The sequence below is a fragment of the Podarcis liolepis genome (genome assembly GCF_965112155.1).
Source record: "Podarcis liolepis genome assembly, chromosome: Z".
NCBI lineage: Eukaryota > Metazoa > Chordata > Lepidosauria > Squamata > Lacertidae > Podarcis > Podarcis liolepis.
In genome coordinates, this window is record NC_139570.1 from 29,793,964 (window position 1) to 29,816,028 (window position 22,065).

The 22,065-nt window shown below is 46.4% G+C and overlaps 1 protein-coding gene across 8 annotated transcripts in view; it reads right to left on the reverse strand.

The window, feature by feature from the left end:
* The window catches only part of AMOT (angiomotin), a 69,736-nt gene extending 47,681 nt beyond the window's left edge, over window positions 1-22,055 (reverse strand). For 2 of the 8 annotated variants that reach the window (XR_014521365.1, XM_083485052.1), the window contains exons 1-2: window positions 21,916-22,025; window positions 18,669-18,806 (exon numbers count right to left, since the gene is read on the reverse strand). The gene's annotated coding sequence lies outside the window, so the exon portion shown is untranslated. Of the gene's footprint in view, window positions 1-13,146; window positions 13,746-18,668; window positions 18,807-21,530 lie in introns of those variants that run through there. The other 6 variants (XM_083485055.1, XR_014521366.1, XR_014521367.1 and 3 more) reach the window with 6 other exon arrangements.
* Window positions 22,056-22,065: the final 10 nt, after the last annotated feature.

Here is a 22,065-nt window from a genome sequence, read left to right on the forward strand (position 1 = left end):
TAATCCAATGTTAGCCACAATAAATAAAACTAGAGGGCTCAAAGGCTTGGGCTAGTAGACTATTATTTCACAGTAGAAGGTTCATACTATTCTCAGAAGGCTCTCATTATGTTTGAAAAATGCAGGCACCACACAAGCATCCACCTGAATTGCAACAGGAAGAAAACTGTGTTGACAGTCTTATGAGAAGTCTCTGAGAATCAGAAGCATTTCTCTGCCCTCAACCCAGCAGTAAACCTCTGAGTGTACACCACACTCAAAGCTATTCCTGAAAGAACCCCCCTTTAGTAAAATGGGGAAGAGTTGTGAAAGTGAATCCATTAGAAAAGGGCTGGGCAAAAAGGACAAATGCTCAGTGTCCTGTTCAGCCTGAGGCATCACTGTCATCAGGCTGTGCAGCACATAATGAAAACTTCAAAAGGTGGCTTCTGCCCAGAACTAAAAATTCCCATAAGCAAACACAGAGATCAAAAGCAGAGGGGACAGAAATCCTAAAGGACCCAACTCAGAGCCTGTGGAACTCTTAGGGGTTTCTTCAAGTAACTAAGACCCTTGAGGTAGAGCAGAAAAAATAGGAGCATGTTGACAGGAGAGTGAAATGACCAGGAGGAAGGCATGGAATGGAAAGCTTGGCTAAGAAGAATGTTTACAAAACAACGACTTTTCAGCTTTCTGTATAACTAGAGTTAAAAGTCAATTATACTGAAGTGTACACAATTGGTCCCAATTAAGTAAATACAGTGACAAAGAAATGGGCCGCATTGACAATTATGCTGCTTTAGCTACCCCTATCCCAGTTGCCTACCAACTGTGTCTCAGGTGATCACAAAGGTGTGGCACCAAGCAGGTGCATGGACAAGGGCCAGTATTACACATCCTCATTCCAGAGAGTGAGAGTCACCCTCACCACCACCTCCTGTTAATTAGAAACAAGAAGTGAGACTGCGGGAGACATACACATATTCTTAGCATGAGCTCAGCTTCCCAGCTCCTAAGGCAACGGAGTCGTACAGGCGAAAGGCATAATGGAAATTGCTCCTATGACCCGGTGATGCAAGGCAAAAGCTCATTTTCAGCAACCACTTGCCATTTTAAGAAAGGAGTTTAAGCTGTAACCGCAGCCCATGTGATCAATTGAAGTTCAAAACTGGAACACCAGAACACATTCAGACAGAAATAAAAATAATAATCTAATAATAATAATTTGCTGGGCCAAATTCTCCAAAGTGAACCAAACACAGTATGATCGCATGTGATGTGGGGAATTCAATTCCAAGAGTTCTGCATATACACGAAATTCATGTATACCCAAACTATTTGAGCCACCCCTGTGGCTAGCATGTGATGGGAAGAGAGAGATTCCCCAGCACTCCTAGACCCTGTGTGCTAAGTGGGCCTTGCCCAACAAGCAAGGCAGAGAGCTTAAAAGCTCTTTCCAAGCCAGGAAACCCCAAGTGGACTTGAGATAGCTCACTCTCTCTAGAGCATGAGACCATTCATCTCTGGGCCATGGGTTCGAGCCCCATGTTGGGCAAAAGATTCCTGGTGGTTCCCAAAGCTTTTCAGGCAACCACCCACTCAGTTTCATAAACTCGCCCCCAGTGTCCTCTGCCCTATTATTCATAATAGCAGTTCTCACTAAGCGACCCACTAAGGAATAAAATTCAAAACCGAGACAATGAATTGCACCTTAATTCAAAATGCAATTAAAACTATTCTGTTAAATTAATTCAACAAAACGGATGAACTTCTGGTAGTCATTAACACCTCCAGGGACCCCCCCTGCCACACCCTTGCCTCTTAGTGCCCCCGCCTTCGTAATCCCACTGCCTCCCCAGTGCATGGATGTCAACTTTCAGATTTGAAAATAAGGGATCAGCAGCCTCACCTGTTCCGGGGTCAGTCTACGGGATATCTAACAATCCGGGATAGCAGCGGGAAACGGTGCTGGAATAAGGGAATTTCCCGCAAAAAAAGGGAAGGTTGACCCCTATGCCCCAGTGGGCAGCGCTGCCCACTTGGGAAACCTAGATAATATTTACACACCCATTGTGAAAGTGCTAGGCAGGCCCAAAAGCCTACCCAGTACAGTTCTACTCCTATCGCAAGAGCCAGTGACCCAACACAAGCAGGAATTTAGGAGTTATAGTTCAGCTCCATTCCTTTTGCTTTGCTCCTTAGCGATCCGGGTCCTGCTCTTTCCTCTCTGTTGTTAGAAGCCCCATCCCACAAATATCCCAAGAATGCTTCAACGTCATCTTCATTTATTTGAGTGGTTTTTGCCATTCCTCCGCTTATTTAGCCCAGGCCTCTCTTTCTGCTCTGGGGTCCCAGTTAATGAAAACCACATGAGATCACAATGTGAGTTTGCCTACTGCTCAAATCAATGTCATCTGCATTAAGGGGGGGGGGGCATTTTTTAGCATATCGTTTTTAACAAGGATCAAAAATGTCAAGCTGCAGTGCGCACAGAGATTAGATAAGCGCACAAATTTATCCACCTATCCATGCCCCCTCTCCCCTGTCCCAGCCACTGTAATATACTTTTGCAGAAATGCCAGCTGAGATGATAATTGTGCTTAGCACTGAAAGCCCTTTTATTATGGCCGAAGTGCTTCGCAGTATATTATCTCACTAATCCTGACAACTGCTCTGTAAGGGAGACCAATATTATAATTATTGTAGATGACCTGCTGATAGGGTGGCCCTTTGTACATTGCCAAAAAGGGAAAAAGAGAAGAGGGTGCAGATTTACATAAAATTTACATGTGCTAATTACAAAAAAACCCCACAATTTTTGTAATAATAGCTATGATCTGAACAGCAACACACCTTAGCGCTGCTGTGAACAGGTGACCTGTGTTGCTTACTCAGCCTGATGCCCAGCTGCAAACTAGGGATCAGGCCTCCCTGATCTCTCCTTTTGGGGATCTTTAAACTGGATTCGCAGTGGATAGCCTTGCCAGACACACACAAAATGTTTGTAGAGAACTGACCTCTGTAAAGTAAGACACACGGCTGCTCTGTCAGGTGAGTCAAAGACAGGGCAGGAGCCTAGTCTTAACTAAGGCCCCCAATGAGTGGACGGCAAAGGCAAGGTTTGAACAGGGGACACAAGTTCTCAGCCACTATTAGCACAGGGTGGCATTTAGGTTGGCCCTAATGTGGTGAATGGATTCTTTGATGACTCTGCTGGATTTGGTCACAGAACTCTCAATTTTCAAATTTATATTTGTGACCTACTTTTTACTCAGCGCTTATACCACCGTGAAGTTGTAGAACTGAAAAGCAGGATACACACCCTGTTTTGAAAATAGGGACAACATTTGCCCTCCTCCAGTCTGGAGGGCCAGAAAGTGGGAGAAGCAACAAGAGGAACAGCCATTTTAGATCTGGTCCTAACCAGTGTTGATGACCTGGTTAGTGGGGTAGAAGTGGAAGGATCATTAGGCGTGAGTGATCATGCTCTTCTGAAGTTTACTATACAGCGGAAAGGAGCAGCCAAGCATGCTAGGACACAATTTCTTGACTTTAAGAAAGCCAACTTCATAAAACTTAGGGAAGTGCTGGGTGAGATCCCATGGACAGTAATACTAAAAGGAAAGGGAGTTCATGATGGCTGGGAGTTTGTTAAGAGGGAGATAGTAAAAGCACAACGTCAGGCAATACCAATGAGACGGAAACATGGAAGGTGCCTAAAGAAGCCAGGGTGGCTATCTAAAGAACTTTTAACTGAGTTAAGATTAAAAAAGGATGTGTACAAAAAATGGAAAAGGGGGGAAACCACCAAAGAGGAATTCAAACAAATAGCCAGCACATGTAGACACAAAGTCAGAAAAGCTAAAGCACAGAATGAACTCAGGCTTGCTAGAGAGGTTAAAAGCAACAAAAAAGGCTTTTATGGGTATGTCCGTAGCAAAAGGAAGAACAAAGAAACAGTGGGGTCACTCAGAGGAGAAGATGGTGAAATGCAAACAGGGGACACAGAAAGGGCTGAACTCCTCAATGCCTTCTTTGCCTCAGTCTTCTCCGATAAAGAAAACAATGCCCGACCTGAAGAATTTGGAGCAAATGATTCAGCAGAGGAAACACAGCCCAGAATAACTAAGGCGATAGTACAAGAATACTTCGCTAGTTTAGATGTATTCAAGTCTCCAGGGCCAGATGAACTGCATCCAAGAGTATTAAAAGAACTGGCAGAGGTGATCTCAGAACCACTGGCAGTCATCTTTGAGAATTCCTGGAGAACAGGCGAAGTCCCAGCAGACTGGAGGAGGGCAAATGTTGTCCCTATTTTCAAAAAGGGGAAAAGAGAGGACCCAAATAATTATCGCCCAGTCAGTCTGACATCAATACCAGGGAAGATTCTGGAGCAGATCATTAAGCAAACAGTCTGTGAGCACCTAGAAAGGAATGCTGTGATCACCAACAGTCAGCATGGATTTCTGAAAAATAAGTCATGTCAGACTAACCTGATCTCGTTTTTTGACAGAATTACAAGCCTGGTAGATGAAGGGAACGCAGTGGATGTAGCCTACCTTGATTTCAGCAAGGCATTCGACAAGGTGCCCCATGATATTCTTGTAAAGAAGCTGGTAAAATGCGGTCTTGACTATGCTACCACTCAGTGGATTTGTAACTGGCTGACTGACCGAACCCAAAGGGTGCTCATCAATGGTTCCTCTTCATCCTGGAGAAGAGTGACTAGTGGGGTGCCACAGGGTTCTGTCTTGGGCCTGGTCTTATTCAACATCTTTATCAACGACTTGGATGATGGACTCAAGGGCATCCTGATCAAATTTGCAGATGACGCCAAACTGGGAGGGGTGGCTAACACCCCAGAGGACAGGATCACACTTCAAAACGACCTTGACAGATTAGAGAACTGGGCCAAAACAAACAAGATGAACTTTAACAGGGAGAAATGTAAAGTATTGCACTTGGGCAAAAAAAATGAGAGGCACAAATACAAGATAGGGGACACCTGGCTTGAGAGCAGTACATGTGAAAAGGATCTAGGAGTCTTGGTTGACCACAAACTTGACATGAGCCAACAGTGTAACGTGGCAGCTAAAAAAGCCAATGCAATTCTGGGCTGCATCAATAGGAGTATAGCATCTAGATCAAGGGAAGTAATAGTGCCACTGTATTCTGCTCTGGTCAGACCTCACCTGGAGTACTGTGTCCAGTTCTGGGCACCACAGTTCAAGAAGGACACTGACAAACTGGAACGTGTCCAGAGGAGGGCAACCAAAATGGTCAAAGGCCTGGAAACGATGCCTTATGAGGAACGGCTAAGGAAGCTGGGCATGTTTAGCCTGGAGAAGAGGAGGTTAAGGGGTGATATGATAGCCATGTTCAAATATATAAAAGGATGTCATATAGAGGAGGGAGAAAGGTTGTTTTCTGCTGCTCCAGAGAAGCGGACACGGAGCAATGGATCCAAACTACAAGAAAGAAGATGCCACCTAAACATTAGGAAGAACTTCCTGACAGTAAGAGCTGTTCGACAGTGGAATTTGCTGCCAAGGAGTGTGGTGGAGTCTCCTACTTTGGAGGTCTTTAAGCAGAGGCTTGACAACCATATGTCAGGAGTGCTCTGATGGTGTTTCCTGCTTGGCAGGGGGTTGGACTTGATGGCCCTTGTGGTTTATTCCAACTCTATGATTCTATGATTCTATGATTTTAACAATTTCCGCAGTCACACAATCAATCAATCAATCAATTGCTGAACTGGGATCCACGCAGTCCCAAAAACAGATTAACTGAAAAAGCCTCAGAACAAAAAAATGCAAAATAAATAGCAAAAACAAAAGCACGAAATATAACCTCCAAATATCACCACAGAACACTGCAATTGGGAATGGAACTTGAATTACAATGGGAGGGGGCACAAATTAGCAGCGCAACAGGAAATCACGGAAACGGAAGGCTTGAATTACAATGGGGGGATCCAAAATAGCAGCGCAACAGGGAGACTCAAAACGGAGCATGTTCAGCTTCCGAAAAAAGCTCGAAAACTGGAACACCTACTTCCGGTTTTGCAGCGTTCGGGCTCCAAGTTGTTCGTGAACTAAGCTGTTCGAAAACCGATGTACCACTGTATTAATAAAACTACCCCCGAATTACCTCACCTAAGAAGAGGCATGGCAGTAAGACTAAACTCTCAAAAGGGACTGACTGAGTCAGGACACTGCAGATGCTGTCTAGCTTCCTCCATCTGCACAATGGGAGCTGGGAGTTCCTCCTCCCGCTCCATCCCCACCTCCCTCTTTCCGATAGGGCTGGGCGATATCCGGTTTTCAACACTGTGATATATCACCAGCTATACATTGCAATACACTGATACATCACGATGTCTGAAGTAAGGATGGAGCTTGTTGAGGCATTGACTGGCTTCACGGTTTTTCCTGTATCACGATTGCCAAGTCAAAAATTATGAAACTGATGTCACAATATGGACTTCATACCAGTTTTGGACGATATATCGCCCGGCCCTACTCTCTTGACATGCCCATCCCAGCACTATCAAATACTGGGAGTTGACCTGCTTGCCCTGGGATGTTTCACCAGTTGACACCTCCCAGTCTCCTGAGTCTAGGAGGAGTACTAATATGACCTGGGTATGCACTCCTGTTCTTATCAGGATCAAGTAGTTATGCATATAGAGAGAGCCAATGTGGTGTAGTGATTCAGAGTGTTGGACTAAGACCTGGGAGATTGGGATCCCAGTCCTCTCTCAATCTTAATCTAGAGCTCACGGACCTCCAATGAAACTGAATATTGGAAGATTTAGAAAAAATAAGAGGAAGTTCTTCTTCATGCAGTGCATAGTTAGGGAACTCACTCCCACCAGAGGCAGTGATGGCCACCAACTTGGGATGGCTTTAAAAGAGGATTAGATAAATACATGGAGGAGAGGACTACTGACGGCTACCAGCCTGGATGGCTCTGCTCTGCCTCCACAGTTGGGGGCAGCAATGCTTCTGAATGCCAGTTGCTGGACACCACAGGAGAGGAGACAGTGCTCTTGTGCTCAGGTCCTGTTTGCAGGTATCCCATGGGCATCTGGTTGGGCACTGCGGGGACAGGATGGTAGACTAGATGGGCAACTGGCCTGATCCAGCAGGGCTCTTGTTATGTTCCTACATTCAAATAAGTAGTAATTAAAATGTTGTACAGTACTTGAAATATACAGGTCATCCCAGCGTGCGGATCAGGCAGGCCAAGAAGCAATTAGTTCTACCTTTTGAGTCACCATATTACATCTGGCTCCAGTTGGCAGACTTCAATGTTACAGTAGACACAAACACACCCTTCAAGCCTCGCTGCAGGCCAGAGATGGGGAACATGCATCGCTCCAGATGTAGTTCAACAACATAATGGTAGTCGTAGTTAACAACCATTATCCCATAGCACTGCCCAGGAGAAAGGGGGTTGGAGCCCAACCACAACTGGAGGGCCAGAGATTTCCCATGCGTACTGCTGGGCAGAGAAGTGTGCTCAGGGCAATTTTCTCTTCGTGAATTTTTTCTTGAGGGTAAACTACATTTTTTAAAGGGTCAAACTCTCTATTCCCCATCACTTGAATCTAACAAGTCCTTAAACTAGGATTAGATTGGACTGATGGCACCAGTTCTGGAGATCTGATTAGTCACATGCTAGCATAACCATGGAACAGGAGGAACTAATTTCTGTCTTAATCAGAGATCTTTGCAACTACGAAACCTAGCACTCTAGCTCAGTGGTTTCCAAAGTGGGTAGCACTGCCCCCTGGGGAGGATAACCTAGGGGGCTCTAAGAGGCAAGGGGGCCAAAGGGGGGCCATTAGAGGTGTAAATGAATATCAGATTTTGAAAAGCTGGTATCGCTGGATCAAGTTCATCAGTTTTCTTGAATTAATTAAACTAAACAGTTTCAACAGGATTGTGAATTAAAGTGCAATTAGTGGTTATTGTTTTGAATTTCATTTATTATCTTCCTTAGTGGGTTGTGCAAGGGGAATAATGCTTTTTATGTGTTGCGTAGTGGGTTCTGGGGATGTGTTTATGGAACCAACAGGGTGGGGGTGCAAAGAAGTTGGGGAACCACTGGTCTAGTTCTTCACTTGTTTGTTCTGAGAGAAGGGAGAAAAAATAATGGGTCAAACTCATGCACAACCTGCCTTGTAACTCACAGGAACATGCAGTGTTTAAGTCTTTTATGGGTTGCACTGAACTGCAAAGGTGGAATAAGATCTGTTCATTCCGATGCAGTTTCATTTTAGTCTTGTAAGCAAGAGTGAGATGTTAATGTCAGTTCTCAAATATCTTGGATGCAACAGCCACTTTGAGGGTTGCTGTTGCTGTTTACAATCAAGTGGCATGTAAATTTTATGAAATGAAACAAATTTAGTATGTATTACGCCCAGACCAATCCCTTTGCAGGGCCTACCATGCTGCTACATAAGGGTCATAAACACACTTGATATTCAGACACCACACCAAGTCAAACCATGAGATTAGCATGAGTATATGGACTCAGGGAGAGGAGACTGCAGTCACTTCATTCCTTTCTGGTTGTTCTGCCATTATGCCTCACTGAGCTAAGCCATGGTTTGCCATAGCATGTGGTCTTACTTTGGACTTGTGATGTAGTTCTCCAAAACAAACCATGAGTCACAAACAATAGGATAAGCCTTGGTTGCACCACGCGGGTGGCACTGTGGTCTAAACCACAGAGCCTAGGGCTTGCCGATCAGAAGGTCGGCGGTTCGAATCCCCACGACAGGGTGAGCTCCTGTTGTTCGGTCCATGATCCTGCCAACCTAGCAGTTCAAAAGCACGAAGTGCAAGTAGATAAACAGGTACCGCTCTGGTGGGAAGGTAAACGGCGTTTCCGTACACTGCTCTGGTTCGCCAGAAGCAGCTTAGTCATACTGGCCACATGACCCAGAAGCTGTCTGCGGACAAAAACCGGCTCTCTTGGCCTAAAGAGCAAGATGAGCGTGCAACCCCAGAGTTGTCCACGAATGGACCTAACAGTCAGGGGTACCTTTACCTTTACCTAAGGAAACTAAACCAAAAGCCCAGATTTAAGTGGCACACTAAGCTAAACCATAGCTTAACTCCTTCCAATTCTATGATTCAACACAGCAGCAAAAAAAGCAGGGAGGCCACATCCTCCTCTATGGGAGCCTGCACACGAAATAAGTCATGGTTTGGCTTATCAGGATATACAAACCAGATCATTCTGTTATCCGTACCGCACTAAAAATTAACCTATGTGGGGTGATATGAGAGGGAAGTATCAGCCCTGCTGTAAACTTCAGTGGAATACAAAAGATCAGAAAAAATCAAAGTGAGGCTGAAGAGACATTGGGGGCAGGGAGCAGAACTCTCCCCAACCGAAGATTTTAACACAGTTAACAATGCCTATGTAGGGCTAATTTTGCACCATTAAAAAAAATGTTTACACAAATCTGCATGTGTAAAAATATTTCTGCCTACATACTTTGCTTTTGATCATACAAGCAGGTTGTAGCAATGATTTTTTTTGATAAGGTTTTTCCTCCTCTGGGAGAGAAAAGGGACAATGGTTCTCTCAATGATACTTCCACTCTCTATTTTTTAATATCTGCATTAAAAATTATGAGTTATATCGAACCAAGTTCTACTCAGAATAAACCCACCAAAATAATGCACTTGTTAGTCCTGCCTGTTATTTTTAATGGGTCTACTTTGAGTATAACTGATCATCATCATCATCATCATCATCATCATCATCATCATATATTTATACCCTGCCCATCTGGCTAGGCTTCCCCAGCCACTCTGGGTGGCTCTCAACATAATATTAAAAACATAATAATAATAATAATAATAATAATAATAATAATAATAATAATATTTATTTATACCCCACCCTCCCCGGCCAGAGCCAGGCTCAGGGCTGCTAACACCAGTAAAATTACAATAAAAACATAATGGGGGGGGGGACAATTTAAAATACAATTTAAAATGCAGCCTCATTTTAAAAGTAGCCCATGGATCAAAACCGTAAGGGGAGGGAAAACATAAGGGTCAGACTGAGTCCAAACCAAAGGCCAGGCGGAACAGCTCTGTCTTGCAGGCCCTGCGGAAAGATATCAAGTCCCGCAAGGCCCTAGTCTCTTGTGACAAAGCGTTCCACCAAGTCGGGGCCCATACTGAAAAGGCCCTGGCCCCAGTTGATACCAATCTAACCACCTTGCGATTTGGGACCTCCAAAGTGTTGTCATTTGTGGACCTTAAGGTCCTCCGCGGGGCATACCAGGAGAGGCGGTCCCATAGGTACATGGGTCCTAGGTTGTGTAGGGCTGTAAAGGTAAAAACCAGCACCTTAATCCTGACCCTGTACTCCACCGGGAGCCAGTGCAGTTGGTAAAGCACTGGGTGAATGTGATCCTGCAGCAAGGACCCTCACCGCGGCATTCTGCACCCGCTGGAGTTTCTGGGTCAGCTTCAAGGTCAACCCTGAATAGAGCGAGTTACAATGAGCAAGCCTGGAGATGACCATCACATGGATCACTGTGGCCAGATCAGGGTGAGAAAGGTAAGGGGCCAACTGCTTAATACGGCGGAGATAGAAAAATGCCACCTTTGCTGTGGCTGCAACCTGCGCCTCCCTGGAAAGGGAGGCGTCGAAGGTTACACCCAAGCTCTTGACAGAAGGCGCTGGCACTAATTGGGTCCCCGCAAGAGATGGGAGTTGGCCCCCCAACCCTATGTCATCCTGACCCAGCCAGAGGACCTCTGTCTTCGAAGGATTTAACTTCAACCGGCTCCCACGCAGCCATCCAGCCACAGCTTCCAAGCATCTGGTCAGTGTGTCCAGGGCCGAGTCAGGGCGGCCATCCATCAACAGATAAAGCTGGGTGTCATCAGCATATTGATGACAACCCAGCCCAAAGCATTAAAAACATTAAAAACTTCCCTAAACAGGGCTGCCTTCAGATACAACCCAGTCTCTTTACCCATTTTGTTTCTTCTTTGCTTCCCAGTTGATTGGGGATACCTTCCATAGTTTAAAATTGATTAATTTGGGCCACTGCCCCCTTGATTCCATAAGCTCATCCTCAAGGCTCCTTACCCTATAAAAAGCATTATTCAGAATAGCGGTTTACAGCAGCCACTAAGGAAGATAGCAACACAATGAAATCCCAAACAGTGACAACTAATTACACATTGATTCAAAATCCAGTTAAAACTATTGAGTTTAACTAATTCGATAAAACTGATGAACTTGAACAAGTGATGCCAGCTTTTCAAAGCCTGATAGTCATTTACACCTCCAGTGCCTTCCTAGTGCCCCCTAAGTAATCCCACCACCTCCTGGGGGCAGTACCACTCACTTTGGAAACCAGTGACTTAAGTTGTAAAATGCTTCACCCTTAGTGCTGGTATCAGTTAGGTGGTACCATCACTGCTTCACCATCAATGGGACGAGGCAAGTGACCACATAGGCTTGACCTGGGAGTTTACTGGCTCTGCAAAGGGTCAACAGTCTGGATTCTGCAACCGCAATGATTTGCACGCAAACCACATGAAACAAATGAGGATGCTCATGCCTCCATCCCGCCCATCCAGCCAGACCCTTCCAATCCCATCATATCCAAGAATCCCCGGAGCACAGCACTGGAAGGAGCCAGCTTGTGTCACACCCCACCGTGGGAAACTGAGAAGCTAACTGGAGGGGTGGAGCACCCGTTCCACGGCATTCCTCCTCTGCCCTGTGACACAGCCTGGGAGCAATAAGAGATGGAACCACAGGACGTAAAGGCAGACATGCTTTGCCTGAGCATGGTGTATGCAGGCACCGTGTGTGCTATATACACAGCCAAGTAATGTATTGGTGCTACTTCAGGTGAACATTGAGTTGTGGCTGATCAGTGCTGTTAGCAAAAGAAATAAAACATCTAATTGCAAGTGAATGTGGTTTCATGCTCTTAGGCTTGGTGCACTCTTTAGATCAGTGTTTCTGGAGAAAAGCCTGAAGTGTTTGGTTATTTGTTCAGTTGTACTTTAATTTCATCTGTACTTGAAAACAGTTGACAAAAATGAACTGGAAAAACTGAAGACGAAATAATACATAATTGCAAGGAATGTGGTTGCTCTGCTCCAGTACTGACCTGACACATAGCACTACCAAAATATATGCTTGGGTCTATTTCCACCCACTTAAAGAATGCCCATTAAAGAGGTACTGAAAAGTCATACTGCTCACTTATGTTTGCTTGACAGCAAAGCACAGAAAGCAGTTTCTGAAGAAGTATAAGAGGCAAGAACAACTGGACCCTCTGCTTAATTATAGATGGAACTGATTTGGAACAGAGGAAGCCAGGAATTAATGATAAACAATTCAAATTCAAAATCAGCACTCAAGTTCTACTATCCAGTTGCCCCTTTAACTAATGTTACTTTCCATCCCAATATTATTGCAACAAAGGATGATGTGGTTCAGTTTACATATTGGCCAGTGTGGTGTAGTGGTTAGTGTCTTGGATCATGACCTGGGAGAGACCAGGGTTCAAATCTCCACTTGCCCATGAAGCTCATTGGGGTTGACCCCTGGGGGCCAGTCTCAGTCTAATCTAGGGTTGTTGTGGGAATTAAATGACGAAGGGATGAATTATGTGTGCCACCTTTGGCTCCTTGGATAAATAAGTGGGGGGTGTAAACGCAATAAAATAAATAATACAGAAAAAGTTAAGAGTGGCAAAATAAAGTATTAGTTGTCATTGTTGTCATTGGGCAGCAAAGACTGACAAGCCCACTTGGGAGAATAACTTGATAAATCTAACTGGGCTAAAACTTTAAAAATCCATCAGGTTCCACACCAGGTAGCTCCTGCATATCTTCCCCCATGTTAAGTAAAATTACGAATTGCCAAAGAAGCCACTTTCGTCTTAAGGGTGTCGCTGTCGCAGGGAAACAAAAAGTGCATAACTTTTCATTCCTGGCACACACACGGGCCCGTGAGAGAGAAGGAATACTGGAAGGAACTTGATTTCCCAGTTGCAAAACCCCTTCACCAGCCTTTTGCCTTCAACATGCAGGAATTATATACTTTTGTTTTCAAAAAGTTGGGTTAATATATATAACATATATATTGCCCAAGAAACCAAACCTGTGCGCGTCCCAGCATCACAGGAGGCGGAGGCGGAGGTCCAAAGGGGCGGAAACGCTGCCGCTGGAGAAAAGCAAGGGTGGGGTGGTAGGGGCGTCCGTCCCGACGACTCAGTTTGTCGCGTGCGAAAAGGCTGGAAAAGGGGCGCTTCTTCTGCACAGTCTCAGCGGGAGCTGCTGCCGCTGCCCGGAGGACAGGCAGAAGCGTGCAGGCGGCCCATCCCCGCGTTCCCGGGGCGGCAAGAAAGATTCGCTTGCCTGCTGCTGGTGCCAAACTCCAGAGCGCCGCTCTCCCCTTGCGCGCAGGCGTTCAGCGCTCCGCCCGCTAACGAGGAAACATGGCCGGGGAGGGGAGGAGGGGGGGAGCAGTGGGAGCGGAGTGCCTCCGGGAAGCGGAGAGACTCAGCCCCTCGCTTGCCTAGCGGAGCCTCAACCAAGGAGGGAGAGCGCGCTCAGCGCCGCCGCAGCCTTGCCAAGCGCCCCATCTCCATCGCCTTTGCGCGCCCCGGACGCGCCCTCCTCCCGAAGACTTTAAAGCAACAGCAGCCGCTTTGGAAACCAAAGGCTTGGAAGGAGAGGCAGGCAGGAAGGTCTGCCCAAAGCCACACGCCGCCTGCTCACTGGCCCGAGCCGGCCCAGCTGCAGATTTCCGTTGGCTGCCCGGCCTGCCAGTCGCGCTCATTGACGAAGCGGGAGAGGGAGGGAGGCGAGACACGGTTCTTTTGTCATCTCTGGCTTCTGCAGCAGAAAGAGTTGCAAAAGAGCCCGGTCTCAGGCAGCGCCTCTCCGGAGTAGGCTTTGCAAAAGGCTCCTGATTTTGCTGCAGGATCTTGTCCCGCGTTAACGCAGAGTTAAGTTCCACAAGGACACAGAGGATCTCACACAGAAGACCCAAAGCCATCTTCCTCGCACGGATTCACACACATTAAGTTCAGCAATTCTTACAAACAACCCTGCCGGGTAGGCAAGCATTACCTACTGACAGGCCCCTTGTGGCCAAGTGCAGTCGAGGCCACACAGTGAAGTCCTGGCAAAGATTGGAGTTGCAATTAGGACTTTGCAGCACAGTACTTCACTGCCATGTCCTGTCAAGTTCCCATGATGTGCCCTTTTCAACCCCAAATGAAACAAAGGGCACATTTCCACCATACATTTAAAGCACTAGGAGGCCACTTTAAACCATCATGGCTTCCCCCAAAGAATTCTGAGAGATGGAGTTTATGAAGGGCACTGAACAGTTGTTAGAAGACCCTCCCCGCCAATTCCCCTCCCAGAGCTACAGTCCCAAGTATACTAGAATCAGAGGTGTACCTAGGCTCCTTTGAGCCCTTGGCAAAGAACTGTAATGGTGCCTCTGAAGCTGGGAGAGACCATGGACAAGAAACTCAAAAAGTTTGCTTTTCAGCACCTTTCATGCTCCACCACTTACTTCCTCCACAGCCATCAGGGTTAAACTGAATAATGCAAGGGCCACTGGGAACAAGGTTTAAGGAACAAAAGGCGAGGAGTGGCCTGAAAAGGTTTGGGAACCACTGGTCTAGTGAGATGTACCAATGGGACAGTTTTGGATGTTGCTCTTAACAAAAAACCAGGACTGGCTGAAGACATTGTGCTCTGTGGTGAGCGACAGGTTGCCAGCCATTTCCATTCCATATGCAGAAGCCAATTTGCCTGGCAGCTGTATCAGACTTCAGCATGGTCTGCCCCTCTCCACCCAAGGACAGCTGTCTAGCTTAGGCACACCTTTCCCTCACCCTCAACTTCACTCTGCCTGATCCTGGGGTGGGAAACCTCTGACTCACCACATGTTGCTGGGCTAGATTACATTGTCTCTGACCATTTATCATGGTGGCTGAGGCTGATCAGGGTTGAATTCCAACCAACATCTAAAGGGCCACAAGTTCCCCATCCCTGACTGGCTAGGAATCCAGGCTGATATGTTTGTTGGTACAGTGGTGCCTCGCAAGACGAAATTAATCCGTTCCACGAGTCTCTTCGTCTTGCGGTTTTTTCGTCTTGCGAAGCACGGCTATTAGCGGCTTAGCGGCTATTAACGGCTTAGCGGCTTTAAGAAAAAGGAAACAAACTCGCAAGAACTCGCAAAACGTTTCGTCTTGCGAAGCAAGCCCATAGGGAAATTCGTCTTGTGGAACGACTCAAAAAATGGAAAACTCTTTCGTCTTGCACGTTTTTCGTCTTGCGAGGCATTCGTCTTGCGAGGTACCACTGTAATTTATTTTTTTATTGAGATATGTTTTAAATAAAGAAAAATGTTAAAGTGCATATAACACATCAACAACCACAACTGGGGTACATTTCAGCAGGTAAATCAACAAAGGGCAGAGGATCAACAATTGGGGGTGTGGGGGGGAAAGGGTCACCTCAGGGAAGAGGCAAGTAATGACACATTCAGTGTTTAGGTAGTTGCTTAGAACCAAAGCATTTGACAAACACACATGAAGAACCGAAATAGTTTGGGAATAATCCCGCACCGCAAAGTACAGTGAGAATCTGGAGGGAGGGGGGCTCCTTGTTGATGTAACACAAATGAAAACCTTTTGACTGAAAAAGGTGACTTGCATTTAAGTCCCCAGATTTGTGGACTATGTCCTGTAAGTTTCACTGCCATTTGCCATACCCCGTTCCACCACCCTGCCAAAGAAAAATGGGCATGAGGCCTCCAGCAACTTCAATGGAATCATAGAATCACAGAATTGTAGTGTTGGAAGGGATCCCAAGGGTCATCTAGTCCAACCCCCTGCAATGCAGGAATCTCAACTAAAGCATCCGTGACAGATGGCCACCTAACCTCTACGTAAAAACCTCCAAGCAAGGAGAGTCCACAACCTCCAGCGGTTGACCATTTCAGACTGGTTACAGTTAACCAATAGCACAATCAAAACTTTGTACAAAGTGTTTTGCATATTTTCTGGAAAAAATGAAATTTGGGATAAACCTGGGGGAACAAGGTATTTCAAGGAGTGTTTCTAACCAGCATTTGTCAACCCATGCCTTGAGATCTGCTGGGAGGGCCGCTACAGCTTATTCTGCAGCGGCTCACAGTAGGGCCTTCTTGCTTATACTGTATAGGCACTATGGCTGTAGAAATCCTTTCCATTGAAGGGACACTTGACTCCCCCACCAATGTTTGAAGATGTACTTGTTCTGCTTGGCCTTTGGGAATTGGTTGGCTTAGTCTGTTCACCATGACTCATGCAGGCACTGGTGAAGATTGGTGGAAAATCTTTGAGCTTTGATCATTTGAATGTTGAATCTGGTATCATTGCAATGCATAAAAAGGTAAAGGTACCCCTGCCCGTACAGGCCAGTCGTGTCCGACTCTAGGATTGTGCGCCCATCTCACTTAAGAGGCCGGGGGCCAGCGCTGTCCGGAGACACTTCCGGGTCACGTGGCTAGCGTGACAAATGCATACCCTGGTCTTAAATTGGGAACTTTGAACATAAGAAGAGCCTCCTGGATCAAGCCAACAATGGCCCAGTCAACATCTGGTCCAGCATCCTGTTCTCACTGTGGCCAACCAGATTCCCCAAAAGGAAGCCCACAAGAAAGCCCTCTACCCTTCTGTGGTTTCCAGCAACTGGTATTCATAAGCATTTGTTGCTTCTGACCATGGAGGCAGAGCATAGTCTTCATGGCTACTATTTACCTATAGCCTTATGCTCCCCCATGAATGTGTCTAAGCCTCTTTTAAAGCCATCTAAGTGCCTCCTTTGGGAGAGAGTTCCATAGTTTAATTCTGCTCTGCATGAAGAATGATTCTTTCATTCGTGTCCTGAATCTTCTAATATCCAGCTTCATTAGATGTCCACGCGTTCTAGTGCTATGAGAGAGGGAGAAAACGTTTCGCTATCCACTGGTAATGTAAAGATATTATTAGGTTAAAATGATGGTGGTGGTCAGGAAAGCCCTGACTGAAAGACAGCTCTAGGAAGTTCTGGAAAAGAGGCACTGGTTCCCTTACCCTTTTAGAAACAGTTCTCTTGTACTGTACTGTAATAGCTCTTGTGTGACCAGTTTCCTTTAATTTCAGGAGAGCAGGAATGCATTGCGTTTTCTAACCAAACAAAGCCAGACACGACAACTTGAGCTGAACAGGAAAGGAGCAAGGAAAGGAGCAGGACATCCCAGGTTCCCTTTGCCAAATGTTCCTCCTTCCCTCCCCCCACTCTGTGAGCTGCAGCAGCACACTCTTGAGGGCCTGCCAGATAAAGGAAGCTTGCGATTTTCCATGAATAGATCACACTACAATGTCAGAATACAGGAAACAGCGCAGGAAAGGAGCTAGTAAAAGCCACTAAATTGTAGTGCATTTTTCAAGCCAAGTTACACAACTGAGCAAAAGGTTACTTCTGGTCCACGGAAAGAACAGAGAACACAAGGGCTACTCTGCAAACAAATTGGAAGGCTCCAAAATGCCTTTTTTGTTGCCATTGCCTCCCATAGGAATGTGGCTGGAAAGAGCTCTATCTCAGGTTATTAAGAAGCTGTGCAACAGGGATGGTGCTGAACAAAAGGGTACCCTAAAGGTCTTCTGTCAGTGAAAGAACAGGAGACTGCAGCCATCTGTATTAAATTTCCATAGAAGGATGTTTGTTGCACAGTGAAGACCACTGAAAAGAGGATCTGCAGAATTTTTCTCCTTAAAAACCCTGGAGCTGCAAAGTGCACGGGAATCTTCACTAGTTCAAAAACATGCCACAAGAGATTAACTCAAGCTCATTTGTTAAAATGGATTAAAAGTCACAGAAATAACCCATAAATTCCCAATACACCACTCCCTATTTGTCTATATCAAAGACAACCAGGATAATAATAGGACACTGTACTATTTTCAGGTAGGATGCAAACACATACAGTACCAGCAAATTCAGGGTGTGCAGTTACAGTTGATTGGGAGGTCTTGTGCAACAAATCCGCTTCTCTAAAAGATCAGACATTTTGCGATAAGGAAGGTGGCAGAAAAATGCACTGGAGAGTGTGGGACTACACTTACTTAGCACCACACTGTCTAACCTCCCTGCAAACAAATCAGGATAAAGGCTCCACATACAGGTTATCGGGAAGCACTTTTACATTCTCTTCTTCCTGTCTCCCCAGTGGGTGAAGACAGTTATCAGGTGGCTTTAATATACATAGCTGCAAAATCTCGTAGCACATCTGGATGCTACCTTCAAGGTTCTTGGTGGGGATTAAGGAAGTCTGAGACCTATGACCTGCTTGCATCTCTAGAGCCATTCAAATACCCAGCAGTTCAATAAATACTTCTCCATATAGATGTGCAACCTATACTAGAACTTCAGAATCTACCAGCTGGAGACACGTGTAAAAAAACACACAGTTAGATTGAAAAAACAGTGCTGAAGTCAGTTAGGCTGGCAAGCACACGAGGCCTTCTTGGTGGTGGCTCTGCAGTAATGCAACTCTCTTTATGTTACCATTCATTGGCCCCTCCAGCTCTAACATTCAACAAAGCCTTAAACACGTGCATTTGTTACTATTACCTTAAAGAGAGTTTAGGTGATCCAGTTCGGTTTCTCTCATACACATCTTTGTCTGTATCCATACTCCATGTTCTGCCTAATGCTCTGTTGCTTTATCTCCCTTCTCTGAGCTCCGTGAGTTCTTGGCCCGAAAAGCAACTAATAAATAAGCAGAATAATACATATTCTGAGTTGAGAAATTTTTATGCACCAGAACTGAACTGAACTTATACAGCCCTTTGACACAAAAGGCCACCCCCTGTTAGCATTCCTCATTACACCAGCATGGTGTCGTGACTAGAATGTTGAACTAAGACCTAGGAGAACAGGGTTCAAATCTCCCAGTGGTCCTGGGAGACCTTGCGGGGGGGGGGGTCTGTCGCTGCCTCTCAGCCTAATCTACCTCACAGGGCTGTTGTGGGTATTATATGAAAAAGGTGAGAACAGTGGGTGCCACATTGAGCTCCTTGGAGAAAAAAGCAGGATAGCAATGCAGTGAAATAAATAATAAATAAATGTGGTCGTCTGTATCTTAGGTGGGAAAAGTTGTTTCATTGTTGCTCTTATAAAATGATTGGGTGTCACGATAAATCACTCAAGAGATCCATCAGCAGATCCCAATCTACCTTCCACACACCCTTATGTTAGGTCCAAGGAAAACAAATTCAGTAGTTTGTATGGCTTTATTGGAGATTTGGACTGATCTTCTCCAACCTGATACCCTCCAGATAATTTGGTGGTCAGCTCCCATCTACCTTAGCCACCATGGAAGGATCAAATCAATGCTTTCTAGGCATGATCCTGGGGACAAACCACACAAAAGGTGGTTGTTTTTTGGGCCAGACTTGTAAGCTTCCCAGAAATGCCTGGCTGGCACTTTTAGGAACAGAATAAGGTAAAGGTACCCCTGCCCGTACGGGCCAGTCGTGACCGACTCTGGGGTTGCGTGCCCATCTCGCTTAAGAGGCCGGGGGTCAGCGCTGTCCGAAGACACTTCCAGGTCACGTGGCCAGCGTGATGAAGCTGCTCTGGCGAGCCAGCACCAGCGCAGCACACGGAAACGCCGTTTACCTTCCCGCTAGTAAGCGGCCCCTATTTATCTACTTGCACCCGGGGGTGCTTTCGAACTGCTAGGTTGGCAGGCGCTGGGACCGAACGACGGGAGCTCACCCCGCCGCGGGGATTCGAACCGCCGACCATTCGATCGGCAAGTCCTAGGCGCTGAGGTTTTACCCACAGCGCCACCCGCGTCCCTGGAACAGAATGCTCGATAGCTATTTGATCTAATATAGCAGGACCTTCTGCACACATTGGAAAAGCTCTTCCACTAAGCTGTGGCTCTTCCCCAGAACATGTCGTGTACATTGATGGTGCTATGATGCTACTATGATGCTATAATGATGCCTACGATTAGTACCATGAAGTGGCTCTTGATTGTTTTGAGAGTCACTTTGTTGGAATCAGAGAAGGTAACAAGGAGTTCAGAGGAGGCATAAATTTGCTTCGGCCATGTACAGGCCATGCTAGATGTTCTTGGTTCTACAGAAAGTGCTGTAGGCACAAGGGAAGCCTCCTTGAACAAGTTCGGAGAGTCTCTGCTGAATTCAAACCCCATTCAAGCTGAGAGAATGACCCACTTATGCAGATGCTTATTGTGATCAGAAACACAGCATTTATAACAACACAAAAGAGGAGCCCTGCTGGGTCAGGCCTATGACCCATCTAGTCCAGGACCCTCTCCTCACAGGGGCCAACCAGATGCCCCAAGGCGAAACCCACAAGCAGGATTCAAGCCTATGAGCCATTCTCCCCTCTGGTGGTTTCCAGCAACTGGTATTCAGAAGCAATTCCCATCTGTGGAGGCAGAGCACAGCCATGATGGCCTTCTCCTCCATGAGTCGCTCTAATCCTGTTTTAAAGCCATCTAGGTTGGCGGGCAGCCACCACTGCCTCCTGTGGGAGCAAGTTCCATAATTTAACGCTATGTGGTGCATGAAGAGGTACTTTCTTTAAACTCCCCTGAATCTTCCAACGTTCAGCTTCATTGTATGCCCACCAGGGTTATTTATTACGAGAGACAGAGGAAAACTTTCCTCTATCCATTTCCCCCATGCCATGCATGATTTTATAAACTTCTGCCATGTATCCAACCCTACATACAAAGTGCAGGCAAGCAAAACTAAAGGTGGTTCTTCTCATCCTGTCACTTTTATGCCTTGGAAAAGGTAAATGCAAATAGAAATGTAGCACCCCCTACTGGTGGTATGTGGCTCCACAGGCCTTTTTGAAAAGCCATCATGGGCCAGTTTTAAATGAAAACAAAAAAACAAAGCTCTGCAATTACCCTTGCAAAATATTACTAATAATATCTGGCTACAGACCTGCTCCAACCCTAGGGACCTTGCAACCATATGTGTATGTGTGTGTGTGTGTATACAAATTTCATGTTCACTAATGGTGTAATATTACACTATCTTCACTAATGGTGTAATATAAAGCTAAAGCAAAGTGGGCGTTCCTTTCTTGGTTTTGAAGGAAATGGTTTAAAGATATAATTTACGGGCAGATCTTGCAGCCAGCCTTGGTGCAGCAGATGTTGGAACGGGAATGATATCGGGCACTGCCATTTATCCATCCAGCTCAGTATTGCCTGCACTGACTGGCAGCGGCTCTCTGGAGTTTTTCTCCCAATCCTACCTGAAGCTGCCAAGGACTGAATCTGGGGCCTTCTGTATGCAAACGAGACCTTCTTGCGCTAAGCTAACCCTACCCCCGATCTGCCTTTTATCAAATCTGTCCACCCAGCTCAGTATTGTACACACTGGCCGGCAGAAACTCTCCAGGGTTTCAGACCAAGGCTGTCCCCCAGAGGCCCAGACCTACCTGGAGAAAGTCCAGGGACAGAAGCTGGGACTTTCCACCTGCGCACGCTCTGCCATTAGGTTGCGCCCCATCCAAACACTTCTCCCCACAGCAGGCAGGCAAACCTTCCTTCTCCAACTCCCACACAGGCTCCTTCTGTTTTACTCGTCGGCAGCCACGAAGCCGCTCCGAGGGCGGATTAGAGGCGGCGGGTTCAACCTCCCTGCTCCCTTCCCGCCGCAGCTGCCCCAGACCCCGCTTGCAACGGGGGTTGCAGCAGCCATGCACGGCAGCTCACCGACTCCCACAAGCTAGCTCCCCCTTCCAGGAAACTGGCTGTTGCAAGGGCAGCAGCTGGACAAAGCCCCCCACCACGCGGCGCCTAGCTCCCTCCTATACACCTTACCGTGCGCCTTCGCCCTCGGAAGCCAGCATGGTTAACGAGGGCAGGCAGCCGCCCTCTTCCTCTCGTTAACTTTTATCAGCCAACTTCAGCTACGATCCTCAGCGTGCAGCTAGAAGATACGGTGAGCAGCAAAGGCTCTTGGGAAATGTA